Source organism: Jaculus jaculus, chromosome 5 (assembly GCF_020740685.1).
Source record: "Jaculus jaculus isolate mJacJac1 chromosome 5, mJacJac1.mat.Y.cur, whole genome shotgun sequence".
Classification (NCBI taxonomy): domain Eukaryota; kingdom Metazoa; phylum Chordata; class Mammalia; order Rodentia; family Dipodidae; genus Jaculus; species Jaculus jaculus.
The window spans coordinates 67,546,830-67,573,818 of record NC_059106.1 but is presented as its reverse complement, the minus strand read 5'-3'; the positions used below and the strand labels follow the sequence as shown (position 1 = coordinate 67,573,818).

Here is a 26,989-nt window from a genome sequence, read left to right as displayed (position 1 = left end):
GTCCCCAAGGGGGACCTGAAGGGTCCTCTGTGGAGCCCACAGGAAGGAGCCATAGCTTTCGTTTGCCACCATCTCAGCCAAGCTCACTTGATGAGTCTGTTTCTTAGAGCAGCTTTGGAAGCGCCGCTGATTCGTACAGTTACACCACCGACACACGCTTGCTGATCCCGTTAAGGTTTATCACACAGCAAAGCTGCAAAAATGACAGCCAAGCAGAGGGGCCGATGCCAGGGAGCATTCACAGTTCCCAAGAAAGGAGGCTCTGTACTCATCCCAGAGCTGCCCTCACCCACAGATTGACCTTGGGCAAGTCACTTAACCATCCTAGATTTCCATTTCCTTGTCTGTCAAATGAAAGAGCTGAATTATATGGTCCCCAAGGTCCCCTGTAGGCTGAACCTTCTAGGAGCCTACCATTTGTGATTCAATTAAAGTTTAGCAGACTGACTATCAGCAAATTTAATGACTCCTCAAAGCTGACCATGGCAGGCAGAAAAAAAAAGAGATTATAAACATAATTTTTATCAAAATGGGGGAAAGATGAGAAAAACAGGCACGCAGCATCTACAATGACTCACTATCCTTGCGTGGCAGGGAAGATAGGAATAAAATTGGATTTTCTGGGGTTCACATGGGCTTGTCTTCTCAGAGCCTCTGAGGACAGGCCATAGCCAGGGGCAATATGGGACCCTTGGGGTTAATTTAAATGGTGGGAAGGAGGTCCAAAGAGAATGTGATTTAAGCCTACCTTAAAGAGGAATTATAACAATGGCAGTCAATTCTCCATTTGACCCAAAGGCCTCCAGACCTGCTGAGAACTGGCCTAAGAGACTATGAGACTTAGTCCCAAAGGGAATTTCAGTTCCAGACAGGTTAAAGGTCTTCCACGCAAGCTTGATTCCTTGAGAAACACTGCAAAAAGGGTAACTTAAACAAAAATACTATTTGTTTCCCAATTTACAAGCAATTACACATGATTTACAGCCCAGCCTGCCTTTTGTACAAGCAACTCCATAATTTACAAGACCATAAAGTCGGGGGCTCCCATGCTCCCGTCACCATAAATCTGGCCCGAATGGTGACTCGGGGGTGGAAATGATTAATCTGCCCTTCCAGGGATGAGCCAGCACGGGGCTGGCTGGGGAAGCATCCTGCTGAGGTGGCACTTCTCAGCCCCACCCGCAACACCTGTTTTGCACTAGAAGAGAAATAGGGCCCTTGGTCCCAAGACACTGGGCCATAAGACATGCTGGCCAGTGAGAGGTGACAGCCAAGGGGGCGGGCCCAGCCATCTAGGTACTTTCTGTGTCCAGATCCATATCGTGTCTGTTTTCCTAAAGCAGGGTCCCAGTCTCCTCTTCACAGGCTCAGGTCTGCATTGGCTGTGGCAGCTTGGGGCAGATTAGTGATCTCTCAAGCAGGAGATAGGATCAGACAAGCATCAGGCAATTGTTGGACACACAGGCCACAGTCTGACCTGGACTGAAGCCAGAGACTGTGCAAGAGCAACAGGAGCTTTCAAAAGGCTCAGCAGCCAGCTTGGACTGGGTCCGTATGGATTAGAGGAGAGAGACAGGGCTGGAAGGTCAGAACCAGGGACGGCTTCTAACATGCTTCCTGACGAAGCTGTAGATGATCACCACCTTGGACAGATTCAGCAGGGCATCCCAGCAGGAGATGGAAGCAGGTGGGAGTTCCAGGCCAGGCCTGGGAAGGTAGAAGCTAACCTCTGTGGAGGGCCAGTCCTCATCCACCTGAGTCCTGTCGCCCTTGCTCTTGACTCTGGGTATGTCAAGAAACCACGGAATCCCTCACAGATTCAATGGTAGCTTAAGTCTAAAAAATCCCCTTCACTGGAACCTTTTTCTAGCCCCCATTCTGGTACTTTCCCCTTCATCTGGATTTGGATCTTGGATGAAACTCTTTCCCTGTGAATAGGTGAGGAGAAATGATTAGGTGACCACAGACCCTGATATTTGTTCAACTCTTACTAAATGTCAGGTCTTGCTTATGTGGACCTTTCTGTAGACACTGTCTCATTGAACTTTCTTTCTGAAATTAATTGATTTATTTACTCATGGGTGTGCGGACATGCATGCTATCATGCACACATGGAGGTCAGGGAATAACTTCAAGGTGTCTGTGTTCTTTGAGACAAGGTCTCTTGCCACTGAAAATGAACTACAAAGGAATGTCTAACTGGCTGGACCACGAGCTTCCGATTCTCCTGGCTCTGCCTCCCATTATGGTAGGCACGCTGGGATCACAGATGCATGCACCACTTTCTATCCAGCTTTGCCTGGGCGCTGGGGAACTGAACCGAGCTGAGAGGCTTTGTAGGCAATTTCTTTAGGCCCTGAGCCATCTCCTCGGGCCTACATTTAACTTTCTAAGAAGCAGTGTGGAGTGGGTGACAGCAGGAAGTTTCCTGCAGCAAATGCCATTCTTCATAGCTGAACTGCGGACCAACCTGGGTGTCCATCAGCAGAGGAAGAGATAAAGGAAAATGCGGTTTAGGTGCACAATGGGGTCTTTTTCAGCCATAGGTGCAACTGGAGATAACCATATTAAGTCAGTCTCAGAAAGGCAAAAACTACATGTCTTCTCTCACTGATGGGCCCAAGCTCTATAGACAGATAAAACCAGATATGCATGCAGACATGAAAGTAGAAATGAAATTGGAGAACAAAGAGAACTAATGAAGGGGCAAGAAGAGGGTGGTAGCAGGGTGTGGGAGGGAAATATGCTCGAAGTACATTATATTCTTGCATGAAAATATCCTTACGTAATACTACATGATAGAATCAAAATTTAAAAAGGTCAGGATCCACAGCTAGCGGGCCCAGCCATCCTGACTCCAAGCCTGCCACTTAACCACTAGACAATGGTGACCCAGTTAGACCAGCTCTGTGACACAGTTCAAGAGTCTGCAGATGGGAAGACCAGCCTTTCTGGTCCTTAGTTCTCACCCCCAGCCCCTGTCTTCCTTTCTCCATGGAGAGCTGGGAAACCTGAACTGTGAGCCCTAGTCTGTATCCTTTTTCCTAGTCCCAACCAAGCCCTGAGGAGCGTGTCTCACTCATTGCTGTCCTCTGACCTGACCTTGTGTTCCTACCTAAATGTCCAGCAGGGTCCAACTGCCCCTCTCTGCCAGGGGTTCCTACCTTCTGTGGCACAAGACACTGCTGGGAAGGAGTGGACAGACATTGTGGGTCAACAGCAAGATGCAGGACCACAGCCTGGAAAAGTGAGGAGAGGACAGCTAAGGAGGCAGAGGAAGCAGGATGAAGAACCCAGCTGGACAGACATGGAGTGATATGGGCAAGAAGAGCCCCTTAGCACTTCTAGGAGGTGACTAGCAGAAGGTTCGAGAAGATGCACTTGGGTGCCAGGTGTACCTGCTCTAGAGGCCCAACTTTGCCACTCAGAGGTGAGTTACCTAGTCTCTCCAAGGCTCAGCTTCCTTAACTACAATGGGGCTAATAAAAGCCAAACTACATTCTGATTAGGAGAGTGCACTGATAATAGACTTGGAGCCATAGAGGACACTCAGAAGATGGAGGGAATCGTGATGACATACACCATAAAGGGAACCTGTCCTGAAGGACACAAGAAGCTGAAACAGAGGCCAGATCCAACCAGGGAACCAGGGTTGTGTGATGGAGCCAACCTCACTGGCCCAGATTCCCAGCTACCTCTTCCTGCAACCTCTCCCCTCCTCTTCTCTCCTCTCCCCTCCTTTCCTCTCCCCTCCCCTGACCTCCTCTCCTCTCCCTCTCACTTCCCTCCCCTCTTCTCCTGCCCTTCCATCAGCCCTTCTTCCTATCTGCCTCCCTCCTCTCCATCTCCTTCCTCCCTTCCCCTTTCTTCCCCTGCCTCCTTGCCTCTGTTTCCTTTTCCTTCTCTCAAACTGTTTTCTCTCCCTCTGTTCATATTCTCTTACTTGTTTTTTGGCCCTCTCCCTCTCTTCCTGTCTCCTTACCTATCACCTGTTGAGGAGAGCTCTTGGTGACCACTGACAGGTCAGAATGCTTTGCTGAGGTGTTGGTTTGGCAGCTTTTTCCCAGGTACGGATACCGGCAAAGGCAGCATCAGGAAGCATTGTAACCTGTTTCTGGGCGAGTTTGGGGCAGCTCTAACGAAACCATCACCTACCTTTCAAAGTCCTCCCTCCTTTCAGCCTCCCCATAGTCCCAGAAGCCACTCACCCCACTCCCTGTCTCCTGCCACAGCTCCATGTGGGACCGAGCCAGGCTCTCACGAGGCTCTTCCCAACACATTCAAGCCACTAACCAGAGAGCAACATGTTCCATCTCCCCAACAGCCGGTGTCACAGGGACAGATGTGCTGTCAGGCAGCACGGACACCCCCACCTGGGATGTACTGCTGCTGCTGTTGACAGGCGACAATTTGAGCAAACAGAATGACTCACCCCAGAGACAAAACCAAGGCAGAGAGCCTTTCAAGCCCTCTCCCAGGGGGGCAAGCTAATTTGGTGGCTTCATCAAAGTGCCCACTGTGGTGCCAGCCCCCATGCCTCACTTCTCCTCCCTCAAGGAGGTCAGACTCATGGGACTGACTGCAAACACCACCCACGCCTCTCCCAAATGATCTGACTCCCAAGACAAAGAAATCCTTCCAGAAAGCCAGGCAAGCAACCTCCAGTTCACCTCCTCCTTCAACTCATCTGGCCTGGAAAAGGCCTTGGTCTCTGGCCAAGGGCCTCTTGGGGGGCTAAGCAGGAGCCAACCAAGGGCAGCCAGGGGGAAAAAGGGAGAATGAATGCAGAAACTCAGGAGATCCCCCCCCCCCCATAACCAGCACAGAGGACTGGGTCTAGCCAGCCTGACTCTGTTACTTACCTTGGGAGGCCAGGGGCCGACTAACAGGTGAAGGGGATAAGTCTGCACCAGGAAACAAGAGTCTTGTTTTTCGTGTAAAAATTTGAAAATGTCAATTTATTCTCCCACATATACAACCCTTGATAGATTGATTCATTGATTCATTGATTCATTTGGTACTTATTGGCATCCACCATGGTGGTTCAGAAATAAAGCCCCTCACTGTGGGAAAGTACTAGAGTGAGGTATGTGTAAAGCGACCTGACATATTAGTCACTTGTCTCAAAGCTGTGAAAACATGCCCAACAAAACCAAGTAAAGGCAGTAAGAGCTTATTTTGGCTCTCATTTTGAGGGTACGGCAGGGACGCCGTGGGGATGGAGAGTGGGGTCACACTGCATATGCAGTCAGGAGGCAGGGAGAAATGAATGCTGGTAATCAGCTTGCATTCTTCTTTTCTTTAAGTTTTTATGTATTTTATTTATTTGAGAGAGAGAGAGAGAGAGGTAGATAGAGAATTGACATGTCAGGGTATTTTAGCCACTGCAAACTAACTCCAGATGCATGTGCTACCTTCTGCATCTGGCTTATGTAGGTCCTGGGGAATCAAACCTGGGTCCTTTGGCTTTGCAGGCAAGCGCCTTAACTGCTAAGCCCTCTCTACAGCCCACATTCTTCTTTTGATTCGGCCCAAGAAATGGTGCTGCCCTCAGTTCAGGTGGGTCTTCCAAGTTTAATTAATGCAACCTAGACCCCCCCCAAAAAAAACATACCCATACTAGGTGGTTCGAGAGTCAATCAGGTTGACCACTGGGATTAGCTATTACACCTGGGTACCTGTGGTAACGAGAGCACCACTATTTCCTGAGTTTGGCAAGCAAGGGCTTCGTGACAATGGGGACAGACATAGGACTAAAGGGCACATGGAATTTCGAAGGAGAAACATATGGAGTTCACAGTGTCCACTGAAGCCTTGGGTCCCAGTTTCAGTCTCATTAAACCCACCTGGGGTGCAACAAACTCCCAAACCACAAGAGTGCTTGCTCCATGGAACCCCATGAAAATGGGGATGGACATAACTGAATTGTGTGAGCCAAGAATGACTGAACTAACATAAATCATCGTTGTATCAAAAATAACAACACTGTGTGGGGGTGGGGAGGGAGGGAATTACCATGGGATATATTTTATAATCATGGAAAATGTTAATAAAAATTAAAAAAAATAACAACACAGGAATGGAGAGATAATTTATCGGTTAAAGCTCTTGCCTGCAAAGCCTAAGCCTCCAGGTTTGATTCCTCAGTACCCATGTAAAGGCAGATGGACAGCGGCATGTGCATTTGGAGCTCATTTGCAGCGGCTGGAGGACCTGGAGTTCCCATTACTGTTCTCTGTCTCTCTCTCTCTCCCCCTTCTGTCTCTTTGTGCTTGCAAATAAACAAATAAATAAAAATATTTTTTTAAATAACAACATTGGGCCTGGGGAGATGGTTGACTAGTTAAAGGCACTCACTTTCAAAGCCTGCTGGTCAGGGTTCAATTGCCCAGACTCCCACATAAATCCAAACAAGCATTCAACTACAACAGCAAGAGCCTCTGGTATGCACACACACACACACACACACACACACACACACACACACTTACACACACATGTGCAAATAAATGAATAACAACATGACCCTAGGAGTAACCTACTACTGTGGTTTATGCTAAACGGGCAGTATGTCAAACTGTCTTCTAAGTTCCCGTGGATTAGTATTGCTTGAGCCTCAATCACAGAAATTTCTTAGTGGGGCAGTTGGTTGATACAGACATGCATCACTGTCATACAGTGACTATTGTGTGCTCAACCTCAAACAGGACATCTAAACAACCCCTCCAATGCTCAGGGAACTTCACGGAGGAGGGGAGTTAAGAATGTCAGAACGGGAGGATGGGGAGGAGGGCTGAGAGATGCTGTCTTCTGGATACGGCATCCCGTTACACTCATGAATCCACAGCTGTGCTTTCCCGCACAAGACTGAGCTTGTCAATGCATCACCATTGATGAGGAAAGGGGCAAGAGACCCCACGCCTCCCAGAGTTGTTCATAGCAGGCAATGGTTGTTGGGAGAGGGGGAGTCAGATTCGTCAATGATGTGGTCATTGGTAAGTCGTCCATTCCATGGTAAATACCCTTCCACCCATGATCATGCAAGCAACCTTAATTTAACAATGGGTTAAAAGGGGGAGCAGGAAATTAGTGGGGAAGAAAGGTGTTAATGGGAGGGGTAGGAGAGGGTAATTTGGGGGAATAAAATCAAAGTGCATTCTATACATGTATGAAAATGTCAAAATGGAAAATTAGCAATTTTTTAAACTTTACTTTTATTTAGTTATTTGAGAGAGAGGGAGAGAGAGAATGGGCATACCAGGGCCTCCCACTGCAAACGAACTCCAGATGTATGTGCCCCCTTGTGAATCTGGCTTACGTGGGTCCTGAGGAATCGAACTGAGGTCGTTTGGTTTGCAGGCAAATGCCTTAACCCCTAAGCCATCTCTCCAGCCCAATAGTTTTTTTTTTTTTTAAATAACACAAGCACCATTGCTAAACCCCATCTTGGCAGGAAGTAAATATACAGCACAAGCCTTGTCCCAGTGGCAGTGTAAAGGGGGAGGTTAACAGGCTGACAAAGATGCCTGATGGCAGGTGCACTACCTGGAAATGAGCATCACTGGCCGTGTCAGCTGCTCCTGCTTCTTGAGGACTGATGTGTGTGTACACTGAAAAAATATCCAGGAGTGGGGCTGGAGGGATGGCTCAGTAAAGTGTTTACATCACCGATATGAGGACCTGAGTTCAAATTCCAGCACCCATGTAAATGCACGGCTTGGTGATGTGTGCCTGTGTTCCCAGAACTGGGGAAGCAGAGACAGGTGGATCACTGGAGTTCACTGGCTAGCCAGTGTAGCCTAATTAGGCCAGTGAGAGACCCTGCCTCAAAAGAGGGGTGGCTGGTGTAGCTGAGGAAAACACCCAATGTTGCACTTGCCTCCACACCTACATGCACATACATGCACAAGCATGTGACCACACACATATAAACATGTACACACACACACACACACACACACACACACACACAGAGACTATACAGGAGTGGAGATGCCTGAGAAGAGCTTATCAACCATCTGAACAGCATGTGCTACATGAACACAGTCCTCTCTCAGATTACAGCTGTAGGGGGTCTCTTTGTTCCCTAGTCTAACCTACAAGGGCATTTCCAGGGCTTTCCAAGATGGAGAGAAGGACCACCTCACCATGCCTGTCCTCACCACCCTTAGGAAACCCTTAAACACCTGAGTCTGGAAGTAAAGCCTCCCAAACCACCTCTCTGCCCTTCGTCCCGCTATAATTCTCTGCCACCTAGCTGTGTCTTGCCGCCCACCGTTTGCCTCCCTGGTTCTTTGGGCTTGCCCACCACAGTAAGCTCAATTTTTTGGCACGTAAGTTGTACACAGTAAATATTTTATAGGATGGATGAATGGATCCAATCGGTAGGTCAGCGAGTTAATTCCACCAGTGTGCCATCTGTTGTGTCTGGCATGCCCTGCCTGAATCCAGCTCATCTTGGCAAACTGGCTCCTGACGCTGCTCCCCTGGGATCCTTCCTCTCTGCGCGCCCCCCACTGCACAGTGATTACTTGTGCCTCTTAGTTCCAGGAGATGGTCTACCATACTCAACAGGAGATAAATGGGGTCTCATTGTGCAGACTACACTGTGTGCCACTTACATTGCTCTTCGTTGCATTTTCATGGCTTCACTCCCCTAAGTATTAGGCAACTGCTAAAAGACAAATTGCTCTGTTCCATGAAGGTCCTGGACCACTGGGTGAGCCCCAGGAGAGGTTCACTAAGCAGTGAGGTGCTGGTAACAAGCCTTCATAGCAGAGCCGTGCCAAGGCCCAAGAAGCCACTATCTAGGCAAGTATAACTTGCTTCACCCAGCAGGGTGCTGGGTGACCTGGGTGGACCACTTCCCTCTGGACCTCCAGGACCAGCTCAGTCTGGCTCTTCTCCAGCCCTTTCACAACATTCCGGTGGGGCTGTCAATCATGCTTCACCCTCTCAGAGCCATGGGGATGGGAAACGTCCAAGCTGGCAAGTCAACATAGCCATCCTCTATGTCCAGGCATGGACTCCAGGATGGGCACATGACCAAGCCTATGCCAGCCCGGAAAGTGTTATACTAGGGTTGGCAGGGGAAGTCTTCCCATGAAAATGGAAGAAAGCCTTGCCTCCGGAAGAAAAGGAAACTACATCTGGGCCTCACAAAAGCAAAGCCATGACTTTATGGTGTGATTCCCCTAGATTTACGATGTCTGAAGCAAACTTCCCCTACACTTTCCAATTATGACAGCCTGCTAATTCCCATTTTACTTAAGATATTTTGACTTGGACTTCTGAAATCCAGAGACTCCAAGGTCTAAGTGCTCCCTCTGTACCAACATGGGGGAAGAGAGATGAGCAAGTGACTCTATTTCAGGGGATGGGGGCTGGAAGGTGTTTACACTCGCAGGTCAAAGGTCTTGTAAAGGTTTCTTGGAGGTTTCTAGAATCTTAACCTAATCCCAGGCAAGCTGCTGGGTATCGTTGGTAGCTCTGACCCTCTTTTCCCAAACTTCCAGGCCGAGTGTACACTAATGCCAATGATATCTTCCACAGCAGAGCCATCAACACCCATGTGCACCTCCTTTCCTCCATCTCCTGCAGCTTCACTGTGCACACAGGGCCAGGAGTCACAGAGACCTGGAGACCGTCTGGAGGGAGCTGGGGGAACATCTTCAGCTAACCTCTCTGCAGAGTAGAACCTCTTCCCAGAGCCTGGCACCATCTGCGGTTAGAAACCCCCTTTAGTTTCCACTAAACTGGAGCAAAAGTGAATCATGGAGCCAGGCAGGAGGGGCTTTGAGGAGGCATAGACAATTTACTCCGTGGCAGTAATCACCCAGCCGGGCCCCACTGGGATGCTCCTGATCCATCTCCGACAGGGGCTCCTCTACGTGCCCTGTGTTCGACAAGGCTATTTTGGAAGGAGACTCCACAAAGCCTGACAGTCCTCAGAATTGCCCACCAGATCTTCATTGGGGTGGGATCTGCTCTAGAGCTCACAAGAACCCTATTCTCTCTAGGCTCACAGTGGCAGCCAAGGCTGGGGATGGTTGAGTGTTGTTGAAGTAGCCCAGGCCTTCCCAATTTCGGTGTCTTCCATCCCAGCCAGCTTCTAGGTAAGAGAATTCCTCTACATTCACAGTAGAGGGACATACGAGGGAGACCTGGGGATCTTTGCCCAACCATGCTCCCACTACCCTCAGGTTTTTGTTTTGCTCCCTCTTGGGTGGCCTGGCTCAGGTTATATACAGAGAGCCAAACTTAATGCAGGGTACTGGAAAGGACAGCCCAATATCTTGAGAATCTTGATGCCTTTTTCCCCTCAAGAAATACCATTTAAATCAGATATTATTACTTCCATTGAACCAACCAGCAAACCGAGGCTCTGAAGATGTGATTTGCCCAAGATCCTTTGGCTAGATGGTCATAGAGGGTAAGGCCCAGCTCCGTGTGAGCTTTTCTATTATCTACACTGGGGACCAAAGGATGGGTTGAACTCAGTATGGAGAACTCCCAAGGTCCAGCCTCCCCGGCTAGGTCCATGGTTTCCACCAACTTCCCTGTCAACTCTGAACATAAACCAGGTGCCCCTTGGCTCTGAAAATGCTAAGACCTGAGGGGCTCCACCATGGTCCCCTGGGAACTAAGACAAGTGTCAATGCTCTATGCTTCCTGGCATCCAGGCAACACTTCAGGTGGTTGTGTGACGCATATGTACTTCTGGCTTTTGATGCCTCCTAGGCTGCCAACAGCTTTCAGATTGTTTTCCTGTGCCCCTTCCAGGAAGCCCGCTTGCTATGCCCAGTCTCTGGGCCTTTGGTTGAGTTGTTCTCCCCTCACAGTCTGGCCAACTCCTGCTCTGTCTTCAGGCACCATCTAAAACATCACATTTTTAAAGGACTAACATCACCACGCATGGAACGAGGTATAGAAATGCCTGTAGATGGTACAGCAAGTGTTGAGGATGCAGTGGGCTGTGTCCTCCTGGAGCGCTTGATTTCAGCACCGCTGCAGTGGACAGCTCCTCACACCCAGCTCTTCATTTCTTCAGCTTGGGGAAGGAGGCTGGACCTCTCAGAGGTTGAGGGGTGGGAGGTGGGGGTCATGAAACAATGCGGGCTGGGAGCTGCAGGTGTGTGCCTAGCCTCCCTGGCTTTCAATGGGGAGTTCTGGGGTGTTGTTTTCTGAGTTCTTCAGGCCTTATTAATATTAAGCCCCGATTGCCCACAGCTCAGTATGTCATAGGCTTTGATCCCTTTCCTATCTCACTGTCTCCGCTCCTGTTTCCTCCTAAATAAGATGCCCATACTCAAGTCCTTATCTGAACTTCTGCTTTCAGGAGAGATGATTTCATAAAACCATATATAACTCTAATACTTATATATATTCATGTGACCATCTGTTAAAATATAAATAGCACACACATCTTAGCCCACCTGTGGTAAGTACCTAGAATGGGCCGACTCATAGTGACAGGAAATAGAATAGAGGCCACTAGGGGCTAGGTGACTGGGAGAAGGGGAGGTAGGTGGGAGTTTCCATTTGAAATGATGAAAAAGTTCCAGAAATGGATAATGATGACTGTGGTGCAGTTCTGTGAATGTACTTAATGCTACTGAGCTGTATATTAAGAAACACGTTTATGTTATGCATATTTTACTATAATGAAAAGCTTTACGTTTCTTATTTTTAAATGATAAATCAAGGCCCACGATTCCACAGGCAATATTGCTTAGGACAAGCAAAGAAAATCAGCGAGCTGATTCAAAGTTTCTTTACAGGGAAACACAACAGCTAGTAAATAATAGTACAGATTGACAGGGTGGAGGCCAGGGAGGTGAAATTTCAGTGAGCAAAGGTTGGGAAAGCCCCGTCGTGGTGGGAGGTGACACCCCACCACTGTGTGTGCCCAGGCCACTTGCCCTGCCTTCCACCACACAAGGGATGCCTATAAACACCGTTTCCCTAGCTGCTTCCCAACTGGCCTGCAGGTCCCATGACAGTAGCCGTGTGTGTCCCGGCCTGTAGCAAGAAGGATTTGCTCAGGAAGTCAGAGTAGGGGCATCTCCTGGAAGGGGGTCGGGACCTGCTGCCACAATGCAGAGGCAGAACACAGCCCTGGCCAGGCCAGCAGTGCAGAGAGCAGGGAGAGGGCATGGGGAGCAGGGACATGGGAGGGAATGGGCAGCAGGGTGGTTGGAGAGAAAACTGGATGGGTGGTATGCCCTTGATGTCTGCCCTCAGGTTTGGAGGTGAATCCCTGGGACCCGTAGAGTTCTGCGCTTCTTCTTTCCCTTTTCAAGATCTTGGCTCCTTTCCACCCAAGACAGGTGGGTCTACAATGTAAAATGTCCCCCACTGACTCATGGGATTGAAGCTTTAATCCCCAGTTGGTGGCAACGTCCTGGAAGGTCGTGGAACCTTTATGAGAAGGAGCCTTGCTAGAAGTGTGTCACCGGAGGGTAAACCTTGGAACATTACAGCCCAGCCTAGCCCAACTTGACCTCTCCTTCCTCCATGCTGTTAAGACTGCGGCTGTCTGCTCCTGCCATGCTGTCCTCGCCATGATAGGCTTCCTCAGGAAATGGTAAGCTGGAAATCAACGCTTTCCTTCCTTACGCTGTTCTGGTAGGGTGTTGGGTCCTGGCAGTGAGAAGGGAACTACTAGTTTGAGAGCACTTACCACCTCTTACGTGAATGCCATTTATTATATGAATATGCATTTTTCTGAGGAAAGCTTTCTAACTTTCATCTAGTTCTTAAAGTACCTGACAAGCCCTCAGAGAGAAAGAACCTCTGACTCAGAGAAGAAGCCAGGAAACCATGGGACCAGGACCTGGGAAAGCAAGGGTGAAGGAGCCCACTGGGCAAGCCCAGGCACTCTCCAGACCTCCCAGCTGCCTGGATCAGGAATTCAGGTTCCAGATGTAGGAAAACAACTACATCTCACTATATGCCATTGGTGGAGGGGACAACAGAGGGTGATCCCATCCTTCCTCTGGTCCTTAGGTTTCCAAATTTCTCACTCCCTCATGGATCTGAGCCTTGACAAGGTCTTTTACACCCTTCCAGTCCATACCTCCTCAGCCCAAAGCAGGGGTGCTCTCCTGTGAGCCACTTCCATGGTAGTGTGAACTGATCCATCTCCACCTAACCCTGCACCCTTGTGCGCCACATTCTCAGAATCTGCACAGAGGTCTTCCTCAAAGATTAGGGTCCTGAACCAGGCATGGTGGCACAAGCCTTTAATCCCAGCACTTGGGAGGTACAGGTAGGAGAATTGCCATGAGTTCAAAGCCACCCTGAGAATACATAGTGAATTCCAGGTCAGCCTACCTTAAAAAACAAGACCACCACCACAACAGCAACAACAAAAATCAGGGCATGAAGAGTCCAAGTGGTTGTGACTGTCAACTATCAGGGATTGTCCCCACCTCCATTTCTCCCTTCAAAGCTGTCTATTCTTTTGTGAGGAAGCCAGCCCACACTCACACATTGGAATCAAGTTGATAAGGATTCGAATTCCACATGAGTCATTGTCCAGCTCAGCTGCAAATCTCATTCTCATGTAGCCTCCATTTCCTTAACTCTGAAATGGGGTTAAGACTCCTTAGCTCAGGGCTGGGGAGATGGATCAGTGGATAAAATGCTTGTTGAGTTTGGGTTCTCAGAACACACACCAAGCTGCGTGTTGTAGAACTAGCTTCTGCAATCCCAAAACTCCTACAGTGAGAAGGGAGGTGGAGACAGGAGAATCTACCAGAAGCTGCCAAGCCAGCTACCTTGGAGGGAGAATGCAACAGAGAATAAGGAGACGTCTGCCTCAAAAGAGTTGGAAGGTGAGAACTGACACCTGAAGTTGTCCTTAGACCCCCATATGTGTTTGTTCCCCCCTCTGTCTCTCACATTAAAAAGAAGTCTTAACTGGCTTAATCCCTATCAGGCAAAAAGTGGAATGATGCTTGCCCCTCCCAAGCTACATCCCACTGTTTTAAAGGTTTGAAACCCTTCTGCCTCCCTCTTTAGCATCATTGTGCTGAAAGTTCTGGGTAGTTCTGAATAAAAGAAAGCCAGTGCTGGACTGTGAGCCCCTCAACCCACACCATCCTGTGCGCAGCTGGTGGAGGAGCTGAGCTGATGTATATAAAAATAGCTCAGTGGCTGGCAGGCAGTAGATGCTCAATTAACAAGCTCTCTCTTCTCTAAACACTCCCCCTTAAAGAGCCAGATATGCAGAACATGGAGAAGATTGAGGTAATAAAGCCATTCCCCTGTGAGGCTTCCTCTGACAGCTCTGATGGCACTTTCAGGGGAGGGGGCCCGGGGAGATGAAGGTCCCAAGGCGCAGCTCCTTGGACCAGCTGGTTGATTCTGCAGAGGCCGTCCTGCCCTACTGAAGGGGGCGGATGAATCCTGCCAGATTTGAATGCCTCCTAATTCTCCTGAGGGTTTCTTTGCTGACAGCCAAAACCCACCCACCCATTAGCAGGATGTGGTGGCCAGAACTGCAAGAAGAGGAAATCAGTGGAGAGGAAACAAGCCAATAAATAGAGTCCACCTCCTGCCAGAAGCCCTGGAGCCCCACTGCAAGCTCAGTCTGGGGGCGGGACCTGCAGGTAGGCACCTCCCCTGACTGGCCAAGAGACCCAGCGGGGCTGTCCTCCGCAGCTCCCAGACCCCTCTCCACACCCCCTCTGTCTATCTCGTGTCCTGTCCGCTGATTATGGCAGCAGTCTCTACTACAGCATCAACGGATGCATTATGTCTTTGTTATGCTAATGTCATAGCAAGACGCAATTTAAATAGCACTTCCAGAAAAATTAAGTATGTTCATTGACACAGTGAAATGTTTTCACCCTCGATGTAACCTTCACAGATTCTGTACAAAATCCATCAGTCAGTGAGCTATTCATTTGCGAATGCTTAGCAATTATTATGCTAATGCATCACAATGCATTACAGCAAATTCTCTGTAAGTGGCAGGAAGTGCAGCTGCCTGGCAAGCAACGCACCCAGATTACGAGGCATCCATCAATATACCAAGTTGTCGTTGCAACTTGAGTCCGGGCACATTTCCGTTCTGCTTTCGAGGAGCAGACCTCCCCAGGGCTCTGGGACTGAGCTAGAAAGCAAGTGTCAGCATATGGTCTGAGGTCTCCCCACAGGGAGGTGTATCAGTGCACAACTGCCGAGTAACAAACTGCTCCACAACTCAGCAGCTTGAAGTAATCAGCCGGTGCTCAGGAGTCTAGGGATCAACTAGATGGCTCTATTGAACTGAGCCAGTCTAAGGCAGACCTAGGCTGGGCTTAGTAGTCTGCTCTGGGCAGAGGGAACAAAAGCTTGTTTAGGGCAGCCTTATTTAGTGATTAACCACAGCAGGGCTATATTGGGGCATTGACTTGACCTCTTTTTTTTCTGAGGTAGGGTATCACTCTAGCCCAGGCTGACCTGGAATTCACTATGTAGTCTCAGGGTGGCCTCGAACTCATGATGACCTCCCACCCCCACCTCTGCCTCCCAAGTACTGGGATGAAAGGCACGCATCACCTCGTCCAGCTTTGACCTCTTGTCTCACACAACAGGCCATACCATCCTTGTTCATGTGGCCTCAGCAGGATCCTAAGTGTGGTGATTTGAATGAAACAACAACAACAAAAAAGTCCCTCACAGCCCCACCAAATATGAGTGGTTAAGCCTCACTCCTATTTAATCCCTGGCTAGTGACCTCCTTTGGGAAGTTTGTGGAACCTTGCTGGAGGAGATGAGTCACTAGGAGGCAGGCCTTGAAGTATTTCAGCCCAGCCCAGCCCAGCATGCTACACTCAACTCACTCTCCTTATTTCCTTAATGCTTCTGTGGAAATGTGACTCCCAGCTGTCCGCTCCTGCCACACTTTCCTCACCACGATGAAGCTGTAAGATAGAAATCAACCCTTTCCTTTCATAAGCTGCTTCTGGTCAAGTGATTTATCCCAGCAGTAAGAAGCAAGTTAACCTGAGAGAGAGAGAGAGAGCAAGAGCATGCAAGGAGTATTGACACCTAGGGTTAGAATTGGCATAATATCTCTTCTATCATGGTCAATTACATATCGGTCAATCGGCCAGCCATGTCAAATAGAGCATGATGCACACAAGGTGGAAGCCAGAGGCGGACACTGGTTGTCTTCCTCTATCTTACTTTACTTCCCTGAGACCCAGTCTCTCAAACACCCTGGAGCTTTTTGGTTTTTCCAGTTCTACTGGCTGAGAGGGGAGCCTCAGCAAGCCTCTGGTCTCCACACCTCTTAGCCCTGGATGTTATGGGCATGTGCAGCCAGGTCCATCTTTTGTACCCAAGTGCCAGGGATTAAACACAGGCCCTTGTACTATGCAGCAAGTGCTCTTACCTACTGAGCCATCTCCTCGGTCACCTTCTCCACTGCACTACGAAAGTCACTGCCGTCACACTGCTAGCATCCTGGGTCCCAGGAGAATGACATGTGCCATTTGAGTATGTGGATCTTACACTGACTAGGCTCGGTTTCCCCCTGGACCTGTTGGAGCAGTACAGCCTACTAGGTATGTCTGAGAGAGAAGGGTTGCTAAGGATCCTGGTGGCTTCCATAAACTGAATTGACCTTTCGCGGGTGGTGGTGTGCAGCTCCACATAGTGAGCTGGTCACTGAGAAAGATGCAGACTCCAGAACCCCTGTCCACCTTCCTATAACATGAGCTACGGCTGTGGCATAGGCCTGTGAGAAACCATTCACACTCTCTGACTGGGCCCAATGCCATGACCAATGAGCCCATGGGCCAGACTGATCACTGACCCATTCAGGTGCAACTAGAACTCAAAGACTGGTTTTAGGGAGCTGGGAAGGTGGCTCGGTAGGTACACTGCTTGACAGACAAGCTCCCCGGCACCCATGTAAAAGCCCAGGCATGGTGGCACATACCTGTAATGCCAGCACTGGGGAGGCAGAAACAGGAGGATCCCTAGGGCTGGTGGGCTAGCCAGTCCAGCTGAATCAGTGGACTCTAGGCTCAATGAGAGACCTCGTCTCAAAAAATAAGACCTTTGGCCTTCACATGCATGTGCACACACACCCCACTGAGCAATCAGATGGAGAAGGAAAGCCTGGAGCTCAGAGCTCTGGTGCAGAAATGCTGCTGGCCTGGCATGAGCTGGTGGTAGGCCCACTCTGCTTATCTTATTTCTGAGAAAATCACTGCCTGGGAGGCCATGCTCAGCATTGCATGCTCCCTGGACTCAGCTGATGGGTGAAGGGGCAGACACGTGACCCATGACAAATGCCCTATGGCCCAGCTCATAAAGGACCCAATCAGTTCTCTTAGGAATCTGAACTAAGAAACAAACAAACAACTACCACAACAAAAAACAAAACGTTGCTGGCCAGTGGTGGCAAGAGCTACTGCTGAGAGATCATGAGGCAGCATCAGACCAGAGAGGGCAAGGCGGGCCTCCTGCGGCCAGCCCAGCAGTGATGGGACTAACAGCCCCAGACTTCGGAAAGTGGGGGTGCACTACAAAGCTGGCTCGTGAAACTACAGTGCCCTGAGGTGGGAGGAGGGAGGCTCAGGGGAGAGTATCTGCTTTCTGGAGCCCCCAGATTCCAGAAGGCTTTGCAGTCACAGCCCAGCTCTGCACACATCTTGAGAGGAAGGCCTCTTGAGCAGCCACTTAGCAAGCCCCACACAGCTCTCTCGATGAGCTCACGTGCCCAGCGTGTCTTCACAAGCTTCCCAGCAAATCTCCTGACTTTACTGCCATAGAACCAAGCTGTGGACCCCAGCTTGTTCCTCATTCAGCAGCCAGAAGGGTCAGGCCACCACCAGCTTAAAGCCCTTGGGGACTCCCCATTACACTTAAGACAAACCCCATATCATCCAAGGACCTGGTGAGTATAGTGTGGCCTGACTCCACCCACCCCCAGCCACACTCCACCCCCACCACCATGCTAGCTGAGTGCACCTGTCCCCACTGTGGATGCCACCCCACATGGCTTCCGTATGTGCAGACTCTTTTTCTCTTCCCCTTGGTTCCAGTGCTCTCCCTCCTCCTTCTCTGGGGCCATCAGCCTCCTTGGCAGCTGTAGTCCTGTGTGCGCGTGCGCACACACATGCGCGCTACCGACACTGGATAGGCCTGGATGACTTCTCACCTGAGTCCATCCCACACAGGCTCAGGGTTAGCCTCATCTAGACACCTGGGATGCAACAGGCCTGGTGGTCCCCCAAGACCAGCAAGGCCTAGTTTTCTTGGTGGGACTCGGCTCCTAACAAACACAAGGCCAAATGCTGGCACTCCGCAGGTAAGCAATTGCAAAACCCCGGGACTAGATGACTGGCTTAGCCTTCCCTTTGCAAGTGAGGAATCTCCATCCTTCTGTCCCTCTGCCCTTCCTCCCCCTTCCCATCCTGTCGGTGCTTAGGTCCTAGAGACAGTGAGCTGAGGGCTGCACCCACTAATCATAAAGCCAGGGTTGAAAGTAAGCCAGGGACTGTGCCGAATGCTTGTGGACCTTTAATTCTTCCTGCCAACCCATTAGGCAGATAAAGAAACTGAGGCTTGGGGAGGTTCTGAGCATCTTTTTGCTCAGTAAGTATGGTGTGGTTGCTCACCCCAGGCAGTCCTATTGTATAGAGCTCATGCTTATTCCACTCTCTCCTAAACTCCTTGGTTCACACCACTTCATGTGGGGTTTCTCCGGGGATGGAAGGGCCTGAAGGGCAGGTGAGCAGAGAACAGATTGCCAAGAGTTGTCACCCAGGACTCTGCTGGGATCTCTGGGAGGAAGCGTGGTGCGTGACCATGATCCCTGGGCTGACAGCCAAGTAACCGGGGAGATGGGCAATGAGGCAGCCAACCATGGCCCAAAGCAATGGAAGGATAGGGGAAGGGACCTACCACCTGAGCTCCATTCCCATGATGCTTTGGGGCTCCTCACACTGTAAGGTGGGGAGTGTTTCCCGCTGCACAGTTGAGGGAACTGAATCTGAGCTAGCGAGCACTTGTCCAGTGGCACTCCACTTGGGAGTGGCTACACCAGGGGCGCAATCCAACCAGGCCCATCTAATGAGTCCGATTTTACCTCCAAGAAACCTGTGTGACTGAGCCCACAGGAGAGATGATGTAGAGAGTCACACCCTTCTTTCCCACACTCACTGTGTGCCCACTAGGGGCCAGGCTGTCCTAGACATGGAGGACAGGAGCCAGCATAAAGTCCCTCCTGGAGAACAGAGAGCAGATAAGGGAGTGAGAGTCAGAGCCAGTAATTCGGTAGGATGCCCACTGGGCAGCAGGAGAGTGGCTGAGATGTGAGGAGATAGTAATGAGTCAGCAGGGGGTGGGCATAGGCAGGGCAGCCAGGAGGAGGCACTGTGGCCAGAAGGGTCTCCTCTCCAGGAGCCTGCTCTGCCCCTGGTCCTCCCCACTCAGCCCAGCTCCTGAATCTCTTGCTTTATGTAAGTGAACATTAATACGTCCTCCCTCCCACTCCCCGCCCCCCCCCCATTTTTTTTGTTCGAGGTAGGATCTCACTCTAGCTCAGGCTGACCTGTTCACTATGTAGCCTCAGGGTGGCCTCGAACTCACGATGATCCTCCTACCTCTGCCTCCCAAGTGCTGGAATTAAAATTTAAAAACTGGCGTGTGCCATTGCCCTAGCCCAGGCTGACCTGGAATTCACTATGGAATCTCAAGCTAGCCTGAAACTCACAGTGATCCTCCTACCTCTGCCTCATGAGTGCTGGGGTCAAAGGTGTGTGCCACCACGCCAGGCTCTGAATCCCACTCTTGATGTCACTACTTCTACCAACCCAGCCAGGAGAGGTGAAGCCATCCCCAAAACATGTTTCCTATACATGCTCACCCCAGTTTGTGTGTGGGCAGGGTCCCAGCCAACCTTGGTCAGCAGTGCTGGACAGTGGTCCTCTAAGCCCGACTCACACTCTTTCTGCTCCCCCAGCTTCCACAGGAGACAGGGCTTGGGCCCCCATCCATAACGAGCCAGCAGGGGAGACACAGTTCTTGGAAAGGCCACTTAACCCCCAACTGAAACCCTTGAGCCCTTGCTTCTTTGGGTGTAGCACTCTGCAGGATGAAGCTGGAGAAGTGTCCGATGTCACTTATCAAAAGAACCCCAGGGGTTTGTCGGGGTAGGGCATAGAGGGTATAGCACCCTGCCCACAGGCCAGGCTGAGCCCCTAGAGATGCAGGCCAGTCACTGGTCAAGGGGGGCTGAAGAGCAGCATTGTGGACAGGGCAGGGGATGAGAGCTGGCATGCCCGAGAACCCACCTCTGAGGCTGAACTGGGGGTCAAGAAGTGAGATAGGCCAGGAGGAGACAGCTGCTGGCCAACAAGTTCAGCAAGGAGCGAAGGAGCTGCCTAGCGCTCCCAGAGGGCCAAGGACAACTCCTCAGGGCCCGTCTTCTCCACAACTATCGAAAGGGCTCTGTCCCCAGCATCTCAGAGGGAGCCCTGGCATACTCTGGCTCACCTGCTGCTGCTGCTGCCACCACCACCACACCTGCTCCAGTCCTATGTGTGGCACATGCCCACTTTTGTGCAAAGTTGCACACAGTTGCACAACCACCCACTCCTTAAAATCCTTACACACACAGGTGTGCACTTGTGCTACATACCTAAGCAGCATCCAATTTCCTCACCTCACACATGTGGAGAGCAGCCTATGTCTCTGGACTCTTCCTGTCTTGAGCATGGTACACTGGGGGGCATACACACTTTGCCCACACACATGACATGCTCACACTGTGTCACGTTATCAGACAGACACACTCTAAGATGTATAGAACTGATATGGCACCTACCCTGCCCCAAACACACTCATCCGCCCCCACACGTCTACTCACCCATACACACGCATCCTCACCGCGTGCATGCACACTCCTTCCTGCACAAGGGAGCGAAGAGCGGCGACTTTGGGGAGCACTCGGTGAGTGCTCTCTCTGTGCTGGGCATTGTCCTAAGGGCTTTCCACGTCTTCACTACTCCCTGCAGCCTGGAAGTAAGGTTCATGGTCATCCTCGTTCCACACATCGGAAGGCACAGAGACATCAAGGCATTTGCTCAAGGTCACACAGTGGCTGAGTAGCGGAGCTGGGCCTTACATCCAAGCCCTTAGCCACTGTTATTTCCTGCTTCGTCCCATGATGCTCAGAGCGTGACCTTCAAAGCTGAAGCCCTCCTTGACCCTGCAGTTTAGATTGGGAGACTGGGTTCTTGTGATATGTGCTCTCATGAGTGCCTCTGGGCATCTGCCTGATGTGATGGTCACAGCCGCCTAATGATACGCTGTTTTATCTCCACTTCTTCATTCTAGAAATGGCGGGGGGGGGGGGGATCCACTCAGTGCCCGGCACCATGCTGGGTGCTGGGGCCTGGTCTCTGTCTCTTACGTTGCTGCCCACTGTGGGGTAGGGATTCTGTTTGGGGCATGACATGAGCAGGTACCCCATAAGAACCTGAAGGGGAGGTGTGAGTGCGTGAGCTAGACAGTCCCACCGCAGCCTTCTTGCCGCTCAGTGCACATAGGGGAGGACCCTTGGCTTCCAAACCCTGTAACAGTGGTGATGACGTACTCAGCCTCCACAACCACATGCTGCCCTCATTCCCCGCCACCTCACAGGTGCTCTGTTACATGAGCAAACACACACACACACACACACACACACACACACATCCACATGCACACACGGCCTAACAGACCCACACGTGCACATGCCAGCACTCCCCCACAGTCCTCCACGACCTTTATGATCATGTATGCACACGTGCAATTATTCTCTCACATCACATATCCACTGAACTAATCACACAGTGTTCACACTCAGAGAATACTCATTCACAGGCAAAGGGTGGAGTGTGGAGACGGAAGGGAGTGGGGTGGCCACAAACTTTGGGGGCTTGAACAGAAGGAAGAAGGTAACGACTTACTATTGGAGGCAGCTTGAACCCTACCTGAACCCCTTCCCCAGGGAACCTTCTCTACTTGCCTGAAAGGCAGTCCTGTGCTCAGCTGAAAGGGCACCTTCATGCCAGCAGCCTGGCCATGTGCAGAGCCCGGCCAAGGGAGCCTGCACGGACAAGCAAGGCACAAGGCTCAGGGTTAATCAGGACATGCCGGGCCTCGGGGACATCTCAGGAGGAGTCTGGCACACGAACATGGGCAGATGACGAGGCAGCGGGACCAGGCTGGCAGGAGGGAGAAAGGTCCCAGTCTAGGCTGGGATGTGGCTGGAAGCCTGGGCAGGGACCGGCATGGCAGTCACAGCCACTGCACAGGAAAGGCGAGGCCAGAAAGAATGTTTGTGACACTCAGCACCTGAAAGAGGTCACCACCTGATGGGTGTGCAGGCCTGGTGAAGTTGGGGTGGCTTCCAGCTCTGGAGACATGGGGCAGGCCAGAGGGGTTAAAGGTCGGGGTGCTGCGTAACACAAGACCTTCCACTTCAGAGCACTGGGGAGGAGACTGAGGCTGAGTTTGCAGGTGGGCTGCTATTCTTGCCCTTGTCTTGTCCTCTCCTCTGGCCCCAGAGAGCAGTCTGTCCCCCCAAATGGTACCAGAAGCCCTGGAAGTCCAGCGAGCCCTGCAACTAGGGTAAGCTCCTGCTAGCCAGTCCACAGCCTCTTACATCTCCCTCCTATACAACCAAGCATGGAGACACTGGCCTTGAAGCAAGTCTTCCTGGGGGCAGCGATGACATCTGGGTGGGAACTGCAAGGGCAGACTCGCAGAGTTCTTGTGGCAAAGGCCATACACACTCATCTCTGCTCCTTGTCCCTGCCGTGCAAAACGTGTAATAGCATGTCCCTCAAGGTTCAGAGGACAGGTCTGGAATCCACGCCTTTCTCACGTGCAACCCACAACTGCTAAATGGCAGAAGGTGGCCTTTCAGAAGCTGTGCTCAAAACCCCAGGGGCTACTCATTAAATCTCAAAGACCTGGTGCTTCCTGCCCCTCCAGAACACTGTTGGCCTCTACCACCTCCCAGGCCTCTTGCTGCAAAGCTACAGTTGTGTGAGCTCAGGGCTGCCATGTCGCATATGGGGCCCCCTCTCTGTCTGAACTCCCACGAGGTAGCTCCCAGCAATGAGGAATGTGGACTTCCCTTCCCTCCCACTGTGAGGCCTTTGCAAAGGGTGTGTGGAGTGAGTGGAGCAGAGCAGCGTGCTGGTTTCTTCGGCCTAAGAGGGAACCCTCACCTCATCCAGTGACTTACCCCAAGAGATTCAGACCCACAACTTCCTCCTCTCCGAGTTTCCTAGGGAATTAACGTTAAGTCACCTACTTCCAGGAATAGAGCCCTGGAGGAAGCTTCTAGGTGCTGAGGGGTGACAAGCACAGAATGCCATGATTTTGCAATGCCCACCTGGCAGTCTGCCCAGCCACCTGCTCACCTGTCAGTCCATCCTTCCATGTTCTCTTCTATCCATCTATCCATCCACCCATCCATCTGCTAATTCACCCTCTCTCCACGTGTTCATCTATCCATCTGCTCATACATCTATCCAACCAGCCATCTATTTATCTGCTAATCTATCCATCCATGTGCTCATCTGTCCATCTGTCTGCTCATCCACCCATCTGTCGAATTGTCCATCCGTCCATTCTTCTTCTCTTCTACCCATCAACCCATCAATACATCTGCTAATTTACCCATCCATGTGATAATCTATCCATCTGTCCATCCACCCATCCATCCATCCAAGTGTCCATCCATCCATTTGTCTATGAAATACCTTCTCTTTTATCCATCCATCTATCCATCTGCCATTCATCCATTCACCTGCTGATCTGTCTACCTGTCCTTCCATCTACCCATCCATCCATCTGTCCACCCTTCATCATTAATTCAGCCTGAGCTTAGGTTGTGTCAGGCCCTTGGCTCTTAGAACAAAGAGGATAAATCAAAACTGTTGTTGCCCTCAAAGAGCGCCTAGCCTGGTCAGGGAGGAGACATAGCAACAGATCAATGACAGACCATGTGATATGTGCAATTACCAAGCACTGAACAAAGAGCTGTAAAAACACTTCAGCCCAAGCCTGGAGGAGAGTGTGAGAAAGGCTTGGCAGGAGAGATGACATTTAAGCTGAGTCTTGAAGAATGAGTGGCAGTCTTCCAGCCAGAGACAAAGGAGAACTCATTCCAACATACCTCAGAGGTGTCTTGTGACAGCTTTCGTTCCACAACTAATAACTTCGGGGTTCAAATTAAATCCTCCCCAGACATTACGTTGATACTTGATGTAGTCATTTCAGACCTTGAACTAGGAATGGGACCTCGCAGAAAATAGTCACCCAAGTTTCCAACGACAGACCCTTCCGCCAGAAACTCCACACGTTCATTGAGAGGCCCGTGCTTAATTAACGCTGGCTGGCTGACTATGCCTTTGCCCTCCCACAGAAATTCTGAAAAGGATGAAAACCACCCAGATCACAGCCCAAAGCCGTGGACATGTCAGGTCCAAAGTCAAGCCAGTGGGCTGAGGAGGCAGAGGTCAAGGTCAGCTCCAAGCTCATCAGGTCGTCAGTGCCATGGCCGAACCTTGCCTCAGCCTGGCACAGCATCCCCCAGAAACAGCACTTGAGACAGGGTTTGAGTTCAAGTTATTTTGGGGGAGCTGCTCCCAGCATGCACTAGTGAAGAAAGGGGAGGTGAAGTAGAGAGGAAGGACGTGTGGCTGGGTAGATCATCACCAAGGAAGAGCTGTGTTCAGTCCCACTGGGAAGTAGGGGACACGCAGACCATGCCCAGGGATGACCCCACCAGAGGGCAAAGGGGCTGGGGAGTTTGGCCACCAGGCCCTGGGCAGTGCTGGCTGAGGGTCAGCATGTGGTGTCAGCAGCCCAGCACCTGTCACCTGGAGGTGCCTGCACAACCCCCACTGGAATGTGAATGCCATGGGGCTGCAGATACCAGGGTATCAGAGCTACAGGACTTGTACCAGGGTCCCTAAGGAGGCAAAAGAGAAGGAGTGGCAGGGAGAAAGGGGTTATTTTCTGGGATGAGGGGAGTTGTCCATTTTGGATATTCCCCTCCCCCCCCAAAAAAAAAACACTGGGTAACTGATCAAGAGACAAGCAGACAGGAGGCATCTAGATGATGAGCAACTTCCCTCTCAGAACTCAGGCAGGAAACAGAAAGCACCAGGAAACAAGGTCCAAAGAACTTACACGAAAATGAAAACCCCAGCCTGGGTGCTACCCCGTCCCCGCCAGAGTCCCAATCCTGCAGGGCAGGAGTAAGGCCACCTGTGGGCCCGAAGGAAGAGCTCCCACAGCTTTACTGAGCGCCCACGCAGGCCCAGAGACCCCGGGGCGAGGTAAGAAGCAGCCATGGCCAGTCGCCAGACGGATATTGATCCGGGAGGCTCCTCCGTGGGCACCCAGCCCTCAGCAGGGGAGAGCAACTTCCTCCTGAGCCTTGCAAAGTAAAAACTCCACAAAGTGCCGAGTCACAGGAAACGCCGAGATTCTTCACACATAGAATAATGAGGCAATAAAACTTCACTATAAAGTTAAATAATTTACCATAAATATCTAAAGCTCTCAAACGATTCTCTACATTAACTGCCTATGTTTAAAATGATCTTTGCATTCTCTATGTCACAGATGGCAAAAGCAGACAAGAGAGTCCTTGACAACTCTAACTGCAATTAGCCCTTCCCAGCTGCGGTGATTTAAAGGCCTTTTCAGTTAAGCTGAATGAAACACCCGCGCTTTATAAATAAAGGCTTTACCAGGGCCGACAATGAAGTATTTGAAACGTACAGGCCCAAGCTAGTGGAGAGGGGGTGGCGGGGCAGATCCATCACCACATCCTAAAACCCAGGCCCTACACACCCTCGGCCCACCGCCCTTCCGCCTCACTCACATGGGTTCACACACTCCATGCTCGCTGCTGCAGCCCCCTCCTGGGGCGCAGTCCACGCCTCTCACTCCCACGAGGACTTGCCAGCGCCCCATTCACATTCCTACACGCAACCACATCTACTGTAGACCTGCACCTTAGCAAACAAATGTTCTACCTGACACACACACACACACACACACACACACACACCCCTCAGGAGGTGCCCAGGGCCATATGTAATTTTCCAGCATGTAAAAGCCAAATAAGGTTAGCTGTCTCAATGTGAGACCTGTATGCCAGTGTTTGTGGCTGGGCCCGGAGATCCTGGCTCCATGGCTCCAGCTGGCCAGGGAGGAGGAGGACTTCTCTGTGCAGGGAGGAGCTGCCCTTCAACGGGGCAGGAGCACCTTGAAGCCTGGCTATGCAGCGCAAAGGAGGTCAAGGTTACCCTGATTGCCTGCGAATGCTCCTCCCTGGAGCCTGGCTGGTTAATTGCTTGGAGTCTGGTGAGGCAGAGGGAGCTGTCAGCAAAACGGCCCTCTGAATCACATGCCTCGATTGCAGGGAACCTCATGGAGCAAAGGCTGGGCTCCTCCCCTTTCCAGCCAATCATGTCTCCAGCACACTGGACACAGGCTGGGCCCAGCCTGGTTCAGAAAAGTCCCGGTCCCCCTTAGGCTCCCAGCTGACCTGGAGTCCATATGGTCTTCCTTCCACGTGTGTTCTACAGGAGCCAGAGTTCAGCCAGCCATGGCTCAGCCTCAAGGAGCCCTAACTCACTGCCATCCACGCCCTCTTTTCATAAGTAACTGCTTCATCAGAAACATGCCAAGCCCCTCCCAGACATAATCTCCTTTTGAACCTCACAGATGCTGTGGGAGAACCAAAGACAGGGAAGTTAGGTAACTTGACCAGGGTGTGAGAGCTTCCCACCTCAACTCTGCTCACTACATAGGATGCAAACCTCCTGATCCCTACATCTGTCCCGAGGAGCCTCCAACCCTGTTCACACCTCTTGGCTGCCTCCCTTACAGTCCCCTTCCCGAGGATAGCCTCATCTGTCACAGCACCCTGTCCACCTGTTGTTATGTCACCCCTCTGTGTCTACCA

The 26,989-nt window shown here is 51.0% G+C and overlaps 1 protein-coding gene across 1 annotated transcript in view; it reads right to left on the bottom strand.

Annotated features, from left to right (window-relative positions):
* Positions 1–26,989, bottom strand: part of Grik3 (glutamate ionotropic receptor kainate type subunit 3) — a 249,535-nt gene that overhangs the window by 171,434 nt on the left and 51,112 nt on the right. The gene's annotated exons all lie outside the window — the stretch shown is intronic.